This window comes from Bombus affinis, chromosome 5, assembly GCF_024516045.1.
Source record: "Bombus affinis isolate iyBomAffi1 chromosome 5, iyBomAffi1.2, whole genome shotgun sequence".
Taxonomy (NCBI): domain Eukaryota; kingdom Metazoa; phylum Arthropoda; class Insecta; order Hymenoptera; family Apidae; genus Bombus; species Bombus affinis.
In genome coordinates this window covers 11,813,197-11,831,766 of record NC_066348.1, presented here as the reverse complement: position 1 = coordinate 11,831,766, position 18,570 = coordinate 11,813,197, and the positions used below count along the sequence as shown (strand labels likewise).

Below are 18,570 nucleotides of genomic sequence, written 5' to 3'. Positions count from 1 at the left end.
GCAAGCTGATATTACACGCGCTTCTCTCGGCCGTTTCTTCGAGCAACATCGCTGCTGCAACCTCGAGGAGCGCGTTCGTGGCCAAACAGAAGGAACCTTAAAGGATTCATCCGTGTAGGGATTGCAGCACAACGATCGAGCCGCAAGAGGAACGCGAAGTTCCTACTCGCTGGTACTTGAAATAGTCGAAACAAAAGGGAATGTTAACGATGGGAAGGATAAAAAATGCAGGGAGGAGGAGAGCGTAGTTAGCCGAGGAAGGGATAGAAACCAGGTTTTAAAGCCTTCGGGAAGCCGGGCAAGCTCGGCGATTAACGAAGATCAAAGTCTCCGGAAGGCAACGAGATCGCGGGCATATGCGGCCCTTTTCACAGCGCAACAGGGTTGCACACCAGGGCCGAGTACAAAGTGTTGCTTAAATACACGCTCACACACGCGTCAGATGTATAAAACGTAGAGTGGAATGTAAAAGTAGCATACCGGGCTCGGGTGTCAAAGAGAAGAAGATCTCGTAGGTATTGCCGGGTAGCCGACTACCACGGAACCCGGGTGCTGTGTCTTTTCACCGCACGCTATTCCCTCGTCCCACCAATCTCCAGCCATCTCCGTTCCAATTTCCCCGGAAAATGTTTTTCCTCGTGCGACGACTCGAAGCCGTGGACGAGGATGACATGAAAATTGCAAGGAACTCCCACGGTATAGAAACACCGGGGAAAAATCGAGCCGGCAGCTATCATATCACGCCGACGGATGGATTACGAATCGATATTATGCAAACCCCTTTACGCGTCGTTCTTCGCCGGTTATACGTATCCTGACTGTATAGAAAGCTGGCCAACCGTGTCGATACCGTGTTTATAATACGATCTGTATTTAAATGATAATATAGTGCGCGTGTCTAATATGAAGTAGAAATACACGTGGGATCGTATACGAGGACGATTAGCTTCAGAAGACTCGATGATTCGTGCGTCTGATTCGTTGACCAGAGACCCGTTTCGAGTTGGAGGGATCAGCTGTCTGCAGGGATTACTTTTGGAAATTAGTTATTTATTGGGTCGAAGCGGGAGTTAGGATACAGCCGTGAACACGGGCTGTTCCCATGAAACTTTCAGTTTATTATTGGAACTTACGCGAGACTCGATCCAAAAGCAAGGCGTCTGATTTTATTTGATCTCGTTTGCCGAATAAGGAACAGAAGGTGATAGTCGATCGACGTGGTTTCGGTTGTAGACGAATGATGCTAGGAAGTGCGGCGATTCTTGCAGGAAACCGACGCTCGATGTGACCCTCGGAGTCACTTGCTTCCTAAATCGATGCATGCAGCTCGATGGTCTAAAGTCTAAACGAATCTAAGTTGAAGCTTACTTCGTACTCGGTACGTTGTTTCGTCTTCGAATTCGAAGCGAGTCTCAATCTGAAGCTCGTTGCTTCGCAAACTAATCCGACGAGTCCAAACAACTCCACCAACCAAGTCTTGACCCATTCATTCGATTCCAATAAATATCCGTGATCGCTTTATTTTGTGCTAGTGCTATATTCGCTTGCCATCGCGCAATTTTAATACATCGTAACAAAGAAACATTATAGATATAGTCGTCGTACGTATAGCGATCGTCCACGTTAAAGGACCAGTTCTACATAAAATAATCAACAGGCGCAGAAAGTGAAATTGTATATAATTTAACTTTAAGCTAAAGAAGCTTTACACAGCTTGTAATCCGATCAAGCTGGTCAATACAAAAAGCAGCAAGATGATATAATAACCTGATAACAGAGTAGAAGAACAAGAGAGTAAGATAATGCTCTGCTAAGAGCGCAGTAATGTACCTACTTGTTGTCTATTAATCTCGTAAAGGTTTCGCTACGAATTGATTGTTCAACGTATACTACGCTTTCTTCCCTCTGACTATAGCGCGTAAATACGGTTCAAGCGCATATTGCAAGCAAGTGGAGAATGTGAATTATAAATCCTAAATCGCAAGGCACGAATTATGAATAAATAAAAAATAAGAAATGAAGCTAATAGCCTTTCTTTTTTCCGCGATGTAGCAATTTTTCAATGCGTGTCCGTGACGCGTGTTACATCGTTTACGAGAATTCGCTCTGCTAGCAACAAGAAGAACAAAATGTACGATCAAATCGTGCAATACGTTTCGATTTTGCTAAAATGCATTGTTAGTCGTAAGTGTTCGCTGCGAGTCGAGAGGACCGTGGAGCGAGTCAAACGAACAAAGGCGTTCTGGCTGAGTGGAGGGAGAAAGAACTACTCGACGAGACTTCGTTTACATTTAAAAATGTGAGAAAAGATCGGAACGGATGTCGCGTAGGAAGGCACGCGCCTCGTCGCGAGTCGGCGAGATATAGTAGGTTGAAAACGTGCCATTTCCAGACCAGACGACCGTTCCATCGACGAACGCTAAGGAAATCGATTTCCTTTCCACTCGAGACACGCTTCAGACAATCTGCCGCGGAAGAGGCAATTAACGTACCTAACAAACAAAAAAAAAAGAAAAGAAAGAGGAGAAAATCGCGGTGATTTGGGAAGAAAGCAAAAGAGAGGGAATACGTGGACCGATATTCGAAGACGAATTTGGAAACGACGAGATTCTTTTTATCCTCTGTCGGCACGCGTTCGAAACGTCAAACTGGACGGATTAAATATTAAATGGGAAATAAAGGGTGGAGGAATGGGAGAGAGAGGAGAAAAAGAAAGGTCAAAGATCCGTCCATAAAGTTATCCAGCGTCGCGTCCGTTTGAATTCGCGTTTTTAAGTCAACTGACCTGAATCGTTTTAATGAAATTTTACCTTCTATTCGCGTAATTCACGCGAACGCATTCAATGGTGCTGCCGACACGGAAAGACATACGCGGACGCCGGTCCAACTCGAAAACCGTGTATGTAATCCGAAAAAATATGTTCGGTAGAACGACGACGCAGGCCGACTCTATCGAGCTGAAATAGTTCCAACTCGAATCGAAGGAACTTGTCTCGTCCAGGAACTCGGTATGGATTTACGCGTCGCGTCGTTCGAGGACCTTACTACTTCTCTCTCTCTCTTCCTCTTCCTCTTCCTCTTTCTACTTTCAGTTTCTCTATCTGCTTGTAACTTCGATGCTACTGCAGAGAACGTTTCAACGAAATCGATTTAACACGAAAGAGGTCCGTCTCCCAGACGGACCGAGGCATTCGTCTTCGAGCTACAATTTCACGACACAGAGAGCCAAGAAGCAAGAAGTTCCCTCGCGCTTCCATCCGATTCCAATTAAGCCGCCTCAAAACGACGTCCCGATGTCGTGAAAACTCGCCGCACACCCCGGCTTCTTAACGGATCCTCGGGTGCTGTCCTCCGCCGCTGGCAGCACCACACCAAAACTATCCACCAGCTGCGCATTACGGACAATTCGATTCCCTTCCCTTCCAATCTCTGGCACGCGATCGATTTACGTTCCAAGTCCAGCCACCGCAACCAAAAAACGACTATCCGTTTTTCTACGTTCGCGACTTTTAACGCGTTCGTCCACGCGTACGTAATTCTACGCCATCTCAAAATCTGTAGCTTACAACGATCAGAGCTTTATTATTTTATTCTCATCACTGTTATCTACCGTTATTACGTATTTTTCCAAATTATTAACCACGCGGCTACTACGATCACGAGCCATAAGATTTATGAAGGTTCGCGAAAAACGTCGGCCGACCTGATGAAACACCTGCCGAACAAAAATCTTCGAAATATTGTTTCATGTCGCACCGTGATACAGGAGAATCTTTGATATCCACCAATTTTAGTAATAGAACCCTGCGGCGTTCAGCTATGGACTGCTGGAAATTGCAGACAGCGTCCAGCTGGGTCTCTCGCAACGAATTTTCCTACATATATAGCTGTTGGCTCGTGCTTTGTATGATTTAACTATGTCGTTTAAAGCGTCTCCTCGATGCTGAGTGTAAGATTTCTTAACTTTGCACGAAGAACCGTTTCTTATTTAAAACGCGTTGCAGCTGATATTTGTTTGATCTGTAAAAGCTCGGACTTGAGTCTCGATTAATAACCGTGGAAGTACCACATAAGCGTGAGGTAAAGAAAATGAGTAATTTGCTTTTTGACAAGCCGGTTTCTTTCTCGTACCGCGACATACGCGAGCAGATAAGAGTTAATGCATTGGATAATGCATTTTTAAAGCGAAAATGTATTCTCTATCTTCAACCGCGGTATAAGCTCGTTCTCTTCTTCGCAACGTTTTATATTACTCTGGCGTACCGAAAAAGAAAAAGAAGCAAAGATAGAGATAGAGAAAGGAGAACAATTTTGAACAGCGCCAGTGATCTTTAAATTTTCTGTTTCAACTTCGGTTTCAATATTCGCCGGGTAAAACGATGAAAATTCACGAAACAAGAATTCTTTTGAAATCCTATACAACGACTTTCTGCAACGTGAAAAACAATGGTTACGTTGTGCCTCTGTTCGTGCGAAAAATGTTGCATTCGAAAAAAATGGGAAAATTCGAAGCGAACGTCGCTTCCTCTTTGATAAAATTCTTTAAATTCGGAACGATCGGAACAAAGAAAGAATCCGCGACGCTTTTTAATTTACTGTTCCGTCCGCTAGACGAGAAAACGCGCGAGTAGAAAGACTCTACCGCCAAATTCGTAAATTAAAATGACCGACGAGATTATAAATTCCATACACGGAAACCGACGTTTCTGCGATACAAGCGCGATAATTAAACGTCACCGATAAATCCACGATAGCGAATGTTTATAATAGAAACGTTGGTTGTCGCGTGGCGTTAGAATCAAGACAACGACACCGTTTTAATTTGATTTGCATTCGTGATTTCGTTGCGTGTAACGTAACATCGCAAGCAATTAATTCGTTGGCGTGCTATTGACAACTCGATTATTTACAGGCAAGTTTCCGCGTATTCCCGAACTGTCAGATTATCTTGTGTTTAACGTGGTCGAGAAACACGGCCACGAACAGCGCGTCGGTAACCGCGGTTAACGTGGCCGCACTCTTGGATATTGTATTACATATTATGTAGCAAAGTGATGGCAAGTAATTAACTCGAAATGATAAAGTAGATTAAACCGAGAAACGGAGAGAGAGAGAGAGAGAGAGAGAAAGGAGGTTTATTTAATATATTACGGTCTATTTAATAAGCTGAATCTTCCGATACGCTCTTGACAAGAAAATCCTTTAATTAAACAACGAGACATTCTCGGATAATGTCTGCGATTGCATGGAAAGTTCTATTCGAGAGATACGATCAATTGGAAAATAGGCGGAGAAACGGAGAATGTCCAATTCGCGGGATCTAAATAAACGTCGATGTAAAAAATACAACGCGAGTCGTCCGATCTAACGATAAACGAAATTTGAATTACGCGTCCCCGGTAAAACTACCGATATCGTTAAACGATACGATGGATTAAAATGTATTATATATACAAGTTATATCGCGTTATATATACGATACATTATAGATAAATTACGTAATCGTGCTGCTTCGATTAATTTAGAGACGAACGACGATTTTCGCAGATGAACGAACACAGACAGGATTTACTTTCCGTTCATTGCGTAACTCACGTTTGAGCGCGGCTCTATCACATCGATTTATGACATCCACATACGTGGCTGCTATATCATAGCTGTACCGTCAGCCAAAATCTCGTTGTACAAACTTCGACGTCGGCCAACGGAACTTCCATTATCCGAATTAACAGGGAGACGGCTGTTTGGATAAGAACATTTTCAGATTACGGAACTTTCGATTCTCCCGTTATTCGTGTAACGCCGAATAAAACAATTCAGCAGGGGACTGGAATAAAAGAAACAACGAGAAAATAATTCGGTTAAAAGTTTACTCGCCCAAAGGTTCAGAATTCTTTGATAAAACAATAATAAATAAAGTTGGAACACGGTTAACAGATAAGTAACATTAACGGTTACTCTACGTCTGTCCTAAGACTAAAGATCGCAAATAGAAAGCGAAATAGAGAAGGAAAGACAAGAAAATGACTAGAAATAAGAGGATAAGGTAGACAATTAAACGAATAAAGATAATCATGGTACTATACGAAACGCAATGAAATCATGACGCTTAGAAGTTAATTTAGACCCAGCCTAGAACATGGCAAAAAATTAGATCTGCTGGAAAGATCGATGCAAGACCGAACGGTGTTGGCCAATAAGCGGATTCCATAGAACGGATTCCAGTTGGTGTTGTTGAGAATTGTGGATCTTAATCGCCGAAATAAATGTATAGAAACACTTGGATTACACTTAGAATTGATATCAAAATAGTTTCACATTTATTTAATACGTGATTTACAAGATCTTCGTCGATATACATTTGCACGTGTCTCAGCACTCTCTTTGTTTCATCACCTTCTTATACCACACTACTAATGGAATAGTTGCATTCATCTGTTTCACGAAACGCTGTGCACGCAAGTACATATTCATGCGCGTGTCATTACTACGCTGTTAATCCGATGTACTTCACGAAATTACATATATCTCAATGGGTGTATTTAAAAAGATAGAAGTCTGGGGAACAGTCCAGTTGCAAGTTCCACGATCGTTTGCAAAAACCTCGATTCACGAGAACCTCGAAACATCGATGCTAAAGTTGATTATCTGGGTCGATTATCGCGCTCTGTACGAAGGTAGCAAGTGCTCTAATACATACTTGCGAACAGGGTTGTATATATACCCGGGGGTAAAAATCATAAAGCAAAGAGTTAATCAAACGACGTCCGCGGTGAAGCGGTTAAATAACACGTTTCTGTTCCCTTACGAGAATACTTAATATCCTGCGGTACAAGTCCGAATGTAGAGAACGTACCATTATTTGCTCTATTTCATAAACCACGACTTAAAAGGGAATAGAGAAACACAACGATGCGAAATACGATGCAATTAGCGGGAGTGCGGGTATAGCGAGCTTTCACGTGCAAAGGACAGGTAAATTCGGATCGATGGGAGGTCCGCGAAGGAAATTGAAACAGGCCGTGGCCTTGAACGGCCAAGCTTATAATTTTGATGGTAATTTGCTCGGTTGCGTGTCCTTTTCATATTAACTCCGCGTGTGCACACATTAGATGTTTCCGTGTACGCGCACGCTTGGTACCGACGATGTTTCGTCGAGTTATCCGCCCCACCTCCAAGAAAAATCTTTCTACCCACTGGCGAAGACGAGCTCAACGATCGTCCGCAAGTGATACCTGTCCCATGCCTCTTAAATTTTCCAGCGTCACCAATTATTTCGATTCTGCTCGATTTTTCCCAACATCGGTCGTCGATACGTACGTGATCGTTGGCTCGACGCGACGAAAGTCGAATTTTATAAATACGAATCGAACGATAAGTATCCCGTACGCTCGTTTATCGTCTGTAAGACACGAATTTATTACGAAATTGTTGATAACGGACAGACGATGATATTCTTCTCTGTTATTATGTATATTGGAGTAATGGATTTAAATTGGAATAATAGATTTAAATTGAAGTAATACGAGTAATAAATTCGTCTGACTTCCATTTGTATATGCACTTTGGAAGAATGTTGGAAAAATTGTTTAACGCTTTTAAACACTTTAAAACGCGTTTGAAATTGTTCGACCGCGAATCTTATATATTTCACGCTGGGAGCCGCAACAGATTGAAATATATAATACTACGCCATAACGTTTAATTCTTGCAAAATATCGCATTGCATCCGCGCACAGTTTCTGGCAATGTTACCGAAATTATTCGCATTGTCGACAATTTGTCGGTTCGTGAAATTTATTTTATTTCAATTAATTATTTTAATCATTCCGAAAGATCTAATAACGTGGATGATCGACGACCAACGTTTCAACGTGTTAAAAACTACAAAAGATATAAATTGATAACGAAATGAGATAAACGAGTTACTCGCTGATGAGATAGATTTTACACAGAGCTTAATACTAAACCAATGCTTAACGTGTTCTTTCAAGAGATCGCCAATGGACTTAATTATCCGATCTAGTAAATTGATCGTCGTCGATAATTTTCGGACAGTTATCGAATGTGAATGACATCTGTTGTTTTTCGAATTAAGAATTTCCGTGTCTCTGAATCTCGACATCTTCAAACCCTTCTCATTTGCGTCCAGGAAAGCTTGTAATTCCGAGAAGGATTTAAAGAGTTTCATCCTTTGGCTTTCATCGTCCGTCCGCTAATATATTCGAGCAAAAGAACAAAATAACCAATAAAATGTAAATTTACCGCTTTGGGTATTTCAAGTAGAACTAGGCAAACGCGAGTAGGAGATGAAAATAACGATAAGCGAAAGGTAATTTCAAAGAGATCGCACAAATACACACATATGTACTACACAGTGTACATACGTTATATCCGGTCCGTGGATGTTTATGCAGCTTCGTATTTTTCTACATTTAATTCAAAAAATGGAATTTAAACGGAAATGTTCTTCGTCCATTAAAGGTTACAACGAGTACTATACTTTAAATATTTTATATTGTTGAGAACTTTGGATCTTAATTGCCGAAATAATGGTATAGGAACATTACATTTACATTTAGAATTTATATTAGAATAGTTATATATTTATTTGATAAACGATTTCAAAGATATTCATCGATACACACTTGCACGCGCCTTTTTCCACGCCAGTTTACATTCCTTTGTTTTCGAGGCGCCGCGCACACGCATACTTCCATACACTCATATTCACATACATGCATCACTACTACGCGGTTAATCTAGCGTAACACATGAAATTATATTTTCGTATATTACGTGTATTCTTACAGCGTCACATCTTCCATAAATGCATAAACATCCGCAATGTAATTCTGTCAAATGAAAATATAAATAATGGAAAATTCTAGTGCAAAAATTGCATGTACTAGAAAACTCCTGGATATCGTATCGAATCGTCTCCGCTTTGTAGTTGAATCGATCGAACGAACTGAAATAATTTCGATCGAGACTCGCGACGAGCCAAAGACCAGACGACTCTCGACGAGCGAGAAAATCGCGATACTCTGCAAATAATTTCAGGAGCACTTTACGTCCGTATTGCCAGGAACAAAGCAGAAGTCAGGCTAGAAGAGCATCTTAACTTTCAAGAACGCATTAATGCAGCCCTCTCAGGAATGCTCAGAAATTCCTCTGCAAGCGTATAATGTCGTCGCGAATTAGGACGCGCAAGTGACATCGTTCTCACGGACGAAATGTTTCGCCAGTTTGTAAAGCGATATAAAACTTTGAATCGGCGCGTTTTGTGTCTACGATCGTTCGGAAATCACCTCGCTACCTCTGTTCTTTCTTCCGTTGATCAACGTTTTACGACCGTCCGTGAATGTTAAAAGCCTCGTCATAACGATTTTGGAAACGATAATCGTGCAATATCATAATATACTTTAATTTTATTACTTTTGATATTTACTAAATTATGTCCAAGAGGTAGATTATATTTTGCCGTTTCGGAATTGCAAACCCTGATTTTTATTCCTACCTTTGATTCTTCTAATTAGCATTGTGCATTCGCGGCGTTATAACATTATAAAATCGACTATGTTTATTTGATTCGTATTAAATTGCATGCGTACGTGCTGTTATGCCAGGTAATATAGTATTATAATTAGACCAGAACGGAACATCCAATGGATGATGGAATATAACGTTGCAGAAGGTAAAGCGTATGGATAACGGAATGTTCAATGAACGAAATATTCCTGCAGTATGGTACGTACTTGAATAATAAAAGATTCTAATATGAACACAACTTCTTTCGTAATTGTAATAATGTCGATCTCTACGCTCGATAATACGAGATGTTACTTTTTAATACTAATAATATCCTGCGTAAATATTCTTATTACGTAAAGATACATGGCCGTGTAGGCTAAATTGAAGACATAAAAGATCCATGCAGCTCGCGTCATTCTGTCACGCACCTTTGAGTGCTACTTCGATAAAAAAAGAAAAAAGAAAAAGATAAGAACTTGAGTACTTCGGTAATGCTCGAAGTTTATTTATAACGCACAAACTTTTCTTCCGCGGCAGCTGCAACGAAACGATTCGCGTAAAAGTTTAGGACCGTAAAATAAAAACGTAATCGGCTTACTCCCGGCAGAGATGCCTTCGTTAGAAAGTATTAAGAATCGTTTCTCTCAAAATGTATCCTAGGCGAGTTTATCAGCGGTGTTCATACTCGTGGAGAAGAGTCGAGTGGCCAAGGGACTAAGAAATTTTACTTCACACTGCCTGCTAGCGAAACGAAACAAGCAATATCCCGGCGAACAGCTTGCTTTATTTTCTTTACCTTTCCTTCCTTATGAATGTTTATTTCGTTTCTTGCATCTCTTATTCCTATTATCCTGCGTTTAACTTTGCGATCGTGCTTTCGAAAATCTATATCATCAAGCTGAATCTCCAAGCGGAATAACTTTTCCTAACTTCGTCGACGTTATTCGGAAAATATTAATTGCCGAAGGCAGATCTTTAGGGAAATTTATAATCGATCGATCGTCGCGTGAATTTTACTTTCCAACGTTTGACGAAATTTCTACTCGCTATGTGTGAACAGGGTCGTATCGTGTACGAAGCGGCTAAACCACAATTTACCAGGTTGCAGTACGCCAAGTGTTACAAGCTGTGTACCGTTCGAATCACAGGTATTCGAAGGACGTTGATCGACCATCATTTTCTTCCTCCTGTAATTTCGGTTACCTTTGTTATTATGCTAAACAGTATAGGGTAACCTGTGATTTCCAACAGCTCTATTTTATATTTACGCGCAGGAAAATATATAGCGAAATGTCGATATACGTACACCGATCTTCGGTTAAAAATTATTGCAAGCGATACTGTTAGAAGCGACAGGATATTAGCAATCCCGAAATCCTTCGGTCGATAAGAACGTCAAAGAGAAAGAAAAAGGAAAATTTGCCGAAAAATATGTCAGCCATCGCGAGTGAGAGTATCGCGCGTCGCCGCGCCGTGGCAAAAACTAAAACAGCCCTCGACTTGATAATTAAGCACTAATTGAGCGAACAGACGTTACCGTAGTCGTCGACGAGTGCTTACGGGCCACGTTCAGCAGATTATTAAACGTAAAGTCGCGCGGAGGCCGAGAGGGTTGGGAGAACAGGTTGCGCACAATAGAAGACAAATTGCGCGGCAAAGCGGCGTTGAATTATTTGACATACAACACTCGACGAACAGGAAACTCCCAGAAAATTATACATTACTTCCGGTATTTCTAGACCAGTTGAAAGGGTTAGGGACTAATAAGATGCTTGTTTGCGCTTCGAGTGGATGCACTCGAATCATAATTCAGCGGCAGTTTATCCAGAATATAGTCAGTCATTAGGTTGCAACAATGTGTTCGCGTGCCACGAAATCTGAAAATGTCAGAAGAACATGACGTCGACGAAGAGATCGAGCCGGCTGGAATAGCGAACGAGGCGTAAAGGAATGGATAACGTGACCCAGAACACGAAATCCAACTACGTACGCTCGGCAAACTAAACTATTATTACGCGATAGATCTATACACGTGTATATTTTAATTCGACACTCGACCGGCTGCAGGAAAATTTTGTTCGTTCCCGGTTAGCCGCAATTCCACCCGATAACCATCTTGATAGCGTGCCGTATTTGCCAAAAAAGAAAAAAACGAGAGACTTCTTTTCTGTAAATATCTAATCCGCTGATCGACCCTCTGAATAAAATACGAAACGGCGAACCGTCCTAGCTATCAGCTAGCTGGCGAAGGCGTTGTCGCTTAATTCCAGAGCTCATCGCGGGTGGAAATAAACGCTGACCTTGCGCGCTTGTTTTCCGAACTATACACGCGAAATCGAACGATTTGGCCAATCCCATGGAAACGAATTATCGGAAACATCGAACTGTTAATCTATCCTCGTAAACATTTCAAGAGATCATTAGAAAGACGTCTCAATTATTATCGAATTAGCCTCTGAAATGATCAACACGAAGATGGTTATTACATCGTTGTGCTCAGCACGCGACCGAACACATCGCAAGAATTTGTCAAGGCAAAATTACAAAGATGATACTAAATGTAAATTATCGGCGTTCGAATTTTACGGGACGGTTGAGCGAAAATTTGCGGAACGAATGACGTTCTTTTTAACGGTATATAAAATAGAATAAATCGACGATTGGTGGAAAAGCCAAGCTGAGACTGAGAGTCGTTGTGCCTTTACGGGACGCGATCTGACGCGATTAGATCGCGTGCCAACGCAGCGTACGTACCGCGAGCTTGAATCTAATATAGTTAATTACACGTGGCAACAAACGCCGGTTAGGCTCGCTCGATAAAATTCCATTCTTCCGCCGTAAATTCCTTCTCAAGCCACGTTTCGATTTCCCTGTTACGATCGATGTTTCCTCTCGATTTCCAATTGACGATAAATTTCAACCGTTTGCATCAATTGGCTCGTTCTGCTTGTACTCGCTAAATATTCTACGTTCTTTAAACGATCCTCTTGCGATTGAAAATTCAGTACATATTTGCTTGCACGCTAAACGACGACTCATCGTTGTTCGATACAAGACGAATCGACGCGACCTACCACCGACAGCCTAACGACGATAGTCATCGATAGATCGCGATTTACGGGAAATTTGACGTATCTAACGAACGCGGTATCTAACAATACCCACGTAAAGATATACGAAATATCCGAAGCACAATAGCTGATATTTTATAAACGAAACAAATATCTCTGCCTAGGTCCTGCGCTTCTTCAGTCGTGTTCGTAAACAATGGATTTCTCTAAGCATCCACGATCTGTCGAGTAGTTAAAAATCCTACTTACGTTATTTATCCGAGACCCAGTCACGGGAATCAGCTGCCTCTCTGGTTTACCAAGACACCTAAAACGAAGGCAAACGATTAAAATGGAGCATAAACGCGAAACAAAAGAGAGGAGGTTAAAAATGAACAGAATGAATCCAGTTAATCCGTAACAAATCCTGCTTTAATCAGAATACCAAGCACGACAGGATGAACGCGACCAGTCGGTGCGTTCAATCTGCAACGCGTCGGCAACGCCGGAAACAAACGTCACCCTCGGGTCACGTTCCGAGCGAAATGACGACGACGTATAAACGATTACAAGTCGGCTTCCGTGTGCAACTTTTCTCTCTGTTCCGTTCCAGCGAACGAAGTACTTATCGCGTAAAGCTGGCGAGCACAAAGAAATTACGACGCGGAAGGCGGCGGATATGGGTGCATAACCGGAGGGTAGGTTCCTCGGTGTAAGCGCACCGGCATCGGTTCATCCCCCTTCTCGTGCTCGAGGACGCGCGATATAACGAGACAACGGAAGAAAGGCGGACACGTTTGCCACTAGAAGAAACCAAGCTGAACAAAAACTGGTCTCTGCCGTGTTTACCTCATATTCGCCTTCTTCGTTTTCTATCTACGGTGGCTCGTCAAAGTATTCGAATACTCCTAGGAAGCTTCTACGCCTGTATATCGTATAAGAAATTTTGATTTGAAATTCGAAACACGGCTACCCCGATTAGATTTAAAACCTATGCGAAAACGTATTTAGAAGTTGCAAGATATTTATTGGAAGCATACGCCTTACAAGGTGATAGGAACAGTGAGTCGATTATTCGTTGTATCAATAAGTCACGGTATGTAGTGAGATCATTAGTTGTACGTTTAAGAGTATCATGTATATTAATATTTCACCGAGTGTTTGTAATAAATGCTTTGTAACTTTCATATACATTTTCGAATAGATTTCAAACTTTGCTATTATAGTCACGATAGTCCTGTCTCGTTTTAGCGCTGACGAAATTTCAAAGTTTCTTACAGAGCACGTAATATACTGGTAAAAAGATTCTGTAGTTACCGTTCTAAACGTTCGAATAGTTCCGTGAGCCGATGTAATGGGAGAATAGAAGAAAAACGAACCCGCTCGAGACCCATAAAAACCGCGCACCGCCGTATTTAACTTATACTCTTGCGTTCTTATCTCCATATGTAATGGGTTGACAACAAAGTGACTGCGGATTTTGTCATTAGATGGTATTGACAAAATCCGCAATCACTTAGTTGCCAATCCAATACTTACGTACGCTTATTTCCACTCGTACGAACGGATGCTGCATCGACCGACATCCGCGAGTAGATGCTCCGCGCGTACACTGACTTACTTCATCGCACGTTAATCCGATTTTTCAGTCCGAATGCGATTTAAACTTGAACGCACGTGACGTCAAGTTTCGCGACTAGCACACGATATACGGATCATACTGCGAAAATTACGGCCAGCATCTTTCATGGGATATTCCGTATGTTTGGAAAAGGAATTACGCTGTGTGTAATCGAAACACAAAGGTGGAATTTAAAGCAAAGCTACTTCTAGAATTGGTTTGCTTTTAATTAAAAAGTTCTTTGATCTATCTAGCGTGTTGGATTTGCCGGATTTCCGGAATATAAATATCGTTCTTACGACGCTTACGCGTTGTTTGCCCGCTTTGATCGCGTTTAGAGTTCTATTTCGAGCACCGTGAGGATCCACTGATTCGGTTCCCTTTATCGAGTATTACGTCAAATATTTTAACATATTTACGTAAACCGGGCGGGTGAATACACTGTCGTCGTTCTCATGCGTTCGTTATTCATCAACGTGTACTTTTCGCTTTTCTTATTGTTCAGACGTCAAGTTTTAAATACGCGTAGGGGATAAAAATTTGTTTCGACGTTGATAATAAATCACAGGTGAAAGTGCGCGAACCATCGAAAAACGATACACGTCAAATATACGTGTCTTGTCGAGCAATCAGAATAACTTTCACGCAACGTGTATACGGTACAAACATGTCTCCGGAATAACACGTCGTTGACTTAGTGGTGAATTTTTGAAAATTTGAAAATTTGAATTTTTGAAAATTTAAAAATTTGAATTTTTGAAAATTTGAAAATTTGAATTTTTGAAAATTTGAAAATTTGAAAATTTGAATTTTTGAAAATTTGAAAATTTGAATTTTTGAAAATTTGAAAATTTGAAAATTTAAAAATTTGAATTTTTGAAAATTTGAAAATTTGAAAATTTGAATTTATGAAAGTTTGAATTTTTGAATTTTTGAAAATTTGAAAATTCGAATTTTTGAAAATTTGAAAATTTGAAAATTTGAATTTTTGAAAATTTAAATTTTTGAAAATTTGAATTTTTGAAAATTTGAATTTTTGAAAATTTGAAAATTTGAATTTTTGAAAATTTGAAAATTTAAAAATTTGAATTTTTGAAAATTTGAAAATTTGAAAATTTGAATTTTTGAAAATTTGAATTTTTGAATTTTTGAAAATTTGAAAATTTGAATTTTTGAAAATTTGAAAATTTGAATTTTTGAAAATTTAAAAATTTGAATTTTTGAATTTTTGAAAATTTGAAAATTTGAATTTTTGAAAATTTGAAAATTTAAATTTTTGAAAATTTGAAAATTTGAATTTTTGAAAATTTGAAAATTTGAAAATTTGAAAATTTGAATTTTTGAAAATTTGAAAATTTGAAAATTTGAATTTTTGAAAATTTGAAAATTTAAAAATTTGAACTTTTGAAAATTTGAATTTTTAAAAATTTGATAATTTGAAAATTTGTATTTTTGAAACATCGTGTTCCCATTTACGTTACAAAATTGCCTCGTTTTGGATAATCGAAAAACAAATGGCAGCTTAACCGTGGAATTATATTCGCGGCACGGGATTTTCGATCTCCTGCGACTATCACGGGAATTTCATTTCGCTCTGTGAACTTAATCGGCCAATTCCGTCAGATTAAAATCGTTACTTTCGCAAGGAGAGAAACCGTAAGAGTAAAAATCCTCGAACCTCTCGTGAAGCTGGCTCCAACGATTACGAAATAAAATTTTCACCGAATCTCCGGTTCGGCGAGAAGTATATTTCGCAGTGATTTGTTCAAGACGCGAGGGAAATTTTAAACGCTTTGACACACGAGATCGATGGAAAAATTCTTCCTCTGAAAAATACGTTTGATGAAAAAAAAAGGAAGAAAGGAAAAAAATATGAGAACGCGATTCGTAGGTTTTTAACGCTTTGCTTAAACAAAGCTTGTTCACACTTTTCAAGGTAGCGAGCTTTTATAATCGTGCTGCCGATTAAAGGATACCTGAAAAAAGCTGGGAAACAAAAGAAACCGTATGAAAGCAAGCCGTAAGTACATCGAGCAAAGAGATGCGAATACACAGCTTTTTAAAGCTGTTTACCAGGTAACTTTTAGAAAGTATTGTGCACACTTTCCCACGTTTCGTTAAACATAAATTTACGACTAATATAAACGCACAACGGTGTGCTTCGACTCGGGAAACAAGTAAAACTTCAACCCCTACCATACCTGTAATCAGATAACCTCCGTTCTGAATTTCTCTGTTCTCCATTCGTTACCGTGCAAGCACTGGCAACACGCATGAATGCGTAGTCATTTTTTCTTTTTTTCCCCTATTTTGCTTTTTTCGTTGTACATACGTTACGCACATACGCGAACGTAACGTACGAGTGTTCGGGAATAAATTATTTTTACCAACGTACACTTGCATTTTTCAAATATTTCCATATAGATTTTTGCTACGTACGATATGACATATTCCTATCGTTAGAAAAGTTACGGAATACTAGGTTTTATATATCGACGCACAAATAATTATTTCGTGAAATTATAAATCGTGCGAAAAGTTGAAAGCATCTCCGATGAAATCCCTTGCGTAAAGTCCTCGAATTTGGACAACTATCGTTTGACACGTAACCCACTCCGTATAATTCTGTTCACCAGTTAAAGGAGCGATAGTACAGTTCGAGGGAACTGCAATGGCGTTTATTTTTGATCGAAAGAGCAGACACCGAGCAAACAATTTTCATCTGTCATGGTGGAATGGGGTTGAATTAAAGCGGTCGCCACAGAAGAAAGTATGAACAACAAGTTAAATATTATCACGGAGACAACGGTGTCGCGAGTCTGCGCTGTGAACGAGCCAGACGTATAAGCACCGGACTCTATTTAAACATTCAAGCAACGTAAACGCTTGGTAGATTTTCCCTTCAAACCCACGCCACGCAGCAATAGACGTGCTACGAAACGCGCGAAAATGATCCGGCCGTTGGACTTTACCGTGGCAGGAGTAAAATTCGCCAAACGTTCAGGACGGCCCGTTTTCCAAAGAGTCTTCTCTCTTTGTCCTCCGGTGACTTTTCCAAAAGTAATATCGCACCGAGCACGACATCATTTCTTTCGAGACTAATGATACAATAAATTCTAGGATAATCCTTAGAAATACTGCCGCTAGTTTGTTATAATTTTTCTAACGTCGCCGAGATCGATTGGAACGTAAGATTCCGTGTTAGATAAAGCTGTATGTACGTTCTGTTTTAAAAATTACACCGATCGTACTTTTTCTCGAATTTTGAGCGAAACGTAGCTCATATTCCTGCGTTACTGTGGTAAAAGAAAAATCCGTTTCGAGAGGGTTAACTCGCTGCTAAGATGGTAGACCACCGTTTCAACCTAGTCAACGTTGATCCCTGCCTCCCGCAAACCGCCGTATTTTATTCCTCGAATTTAGTCGTCGCCACTCGTCGCAGCTCTTGCCACACCATGCTTCTACCAGCATAATCGGTTGAGCTTGTTTGCACACCGCTGTGCAAGTACAGCGCGTGTCATAAGTTCCACAGAATTCTCCCTCTAGTCTGTAACCCCTCTCTCTCTCTCTCTCTCTCTCTCTCTCTCTCTCTCTCTCTCTCTCTCTCCCTGACGTGTGTACACGCGGTCAAGTCACCATTATCGTGCTGGGTAAACCGAACTGGTTTTAAGCAACAACCAACTCCGATTAACCCTTTCGTTCCTAAAGCTAGCTTTAGCCTTCGTTCGCGATACGATCTACGGATACTAAGATCGAATTTAGCCATCGTTCGATACCAAATTCCAGTTACCAGCGTTGTTTGTGATCGTCGACTTTCAACACGCCGCATCGAGGTGGTTCAAATTGGAAATAACGTACAAACGAAGGTAAGACGAATATTTCGATGTTTAAACGAGTCTACGAGTAATAGCGTATGTACGGATTTGTCGAAAAATACTAGGACGATTGATGTACTTGTACAGGATAGGAAATAATTAATCAGTCAGTCGGAAGTTTGTATTCGCACGAAACGGCGATGCAAAGTACATAACGAGGAATTCTGAAAACTATTGGCAAGAATTTCAGGAGGAAATAGCGAAATAGTAAGTAGAATATTGTTCCAATGGAGCAAAGTGGATCTCGCGTGATTCGATAAAATAATAAACAAAACGAAAAATGTTACCCATCTGTTATTTCCTTATATATTGAGATATGTATAATTTTGATGGATTAGATTGGCCGCGTAGTAGTAACACACGTATGTGAATATGAGTGTGTGGAAGTACGTGTGTGCACAGCGTCTCGAAAAGCAGATGAATGTAACTGTTCCGTTGGCAGTGTGGCATGGAAGATGGTGAGACGAAGAAAGTGCTGAGACGCGTGCGA

At 40.4% G+C, this 18,570-nt stretch overlaps 2 protein-coding genes across 5 annotated transcripts in view; both read right to left on the bottom strand.

The window, feature by feature from the left end:
- LOC126916704 (rotatin) overlaps positions 1-18,570 on the bottom strand; it is a 237,586-nt gene that overhangs the window by 159,023 nt on the left and 59,993 nt on the right. The gene's annotated exons all lie outside the window — the stretch shown is intronic.
- Positions 1-18,570, bottom strand: part of LOC126916720 (heparan sulfate glucosamine 3-O-sulfotransferase 5) — a 147,828-nt gene that overhangs the window by 113,357 nt on the left and 15,901 nt on the right. For 3 of the 4 annotated variants that reach the window (XM_050722797.1, XM_050722794.1, XM_050722792.1), the window contains exon 2: positions 12,855-12,912. The exons of the other annotated variant lie outside the window; for it this stretch is intronic. The gene's annotated coding sequence lies outside the window, so the exon portion shown is untranslated. The remainder of the gene's footprint in view (positions 1-12,854; positions 12,913-18,570) is intronic. 4 annotated transcript variants of the gene reach the window in all.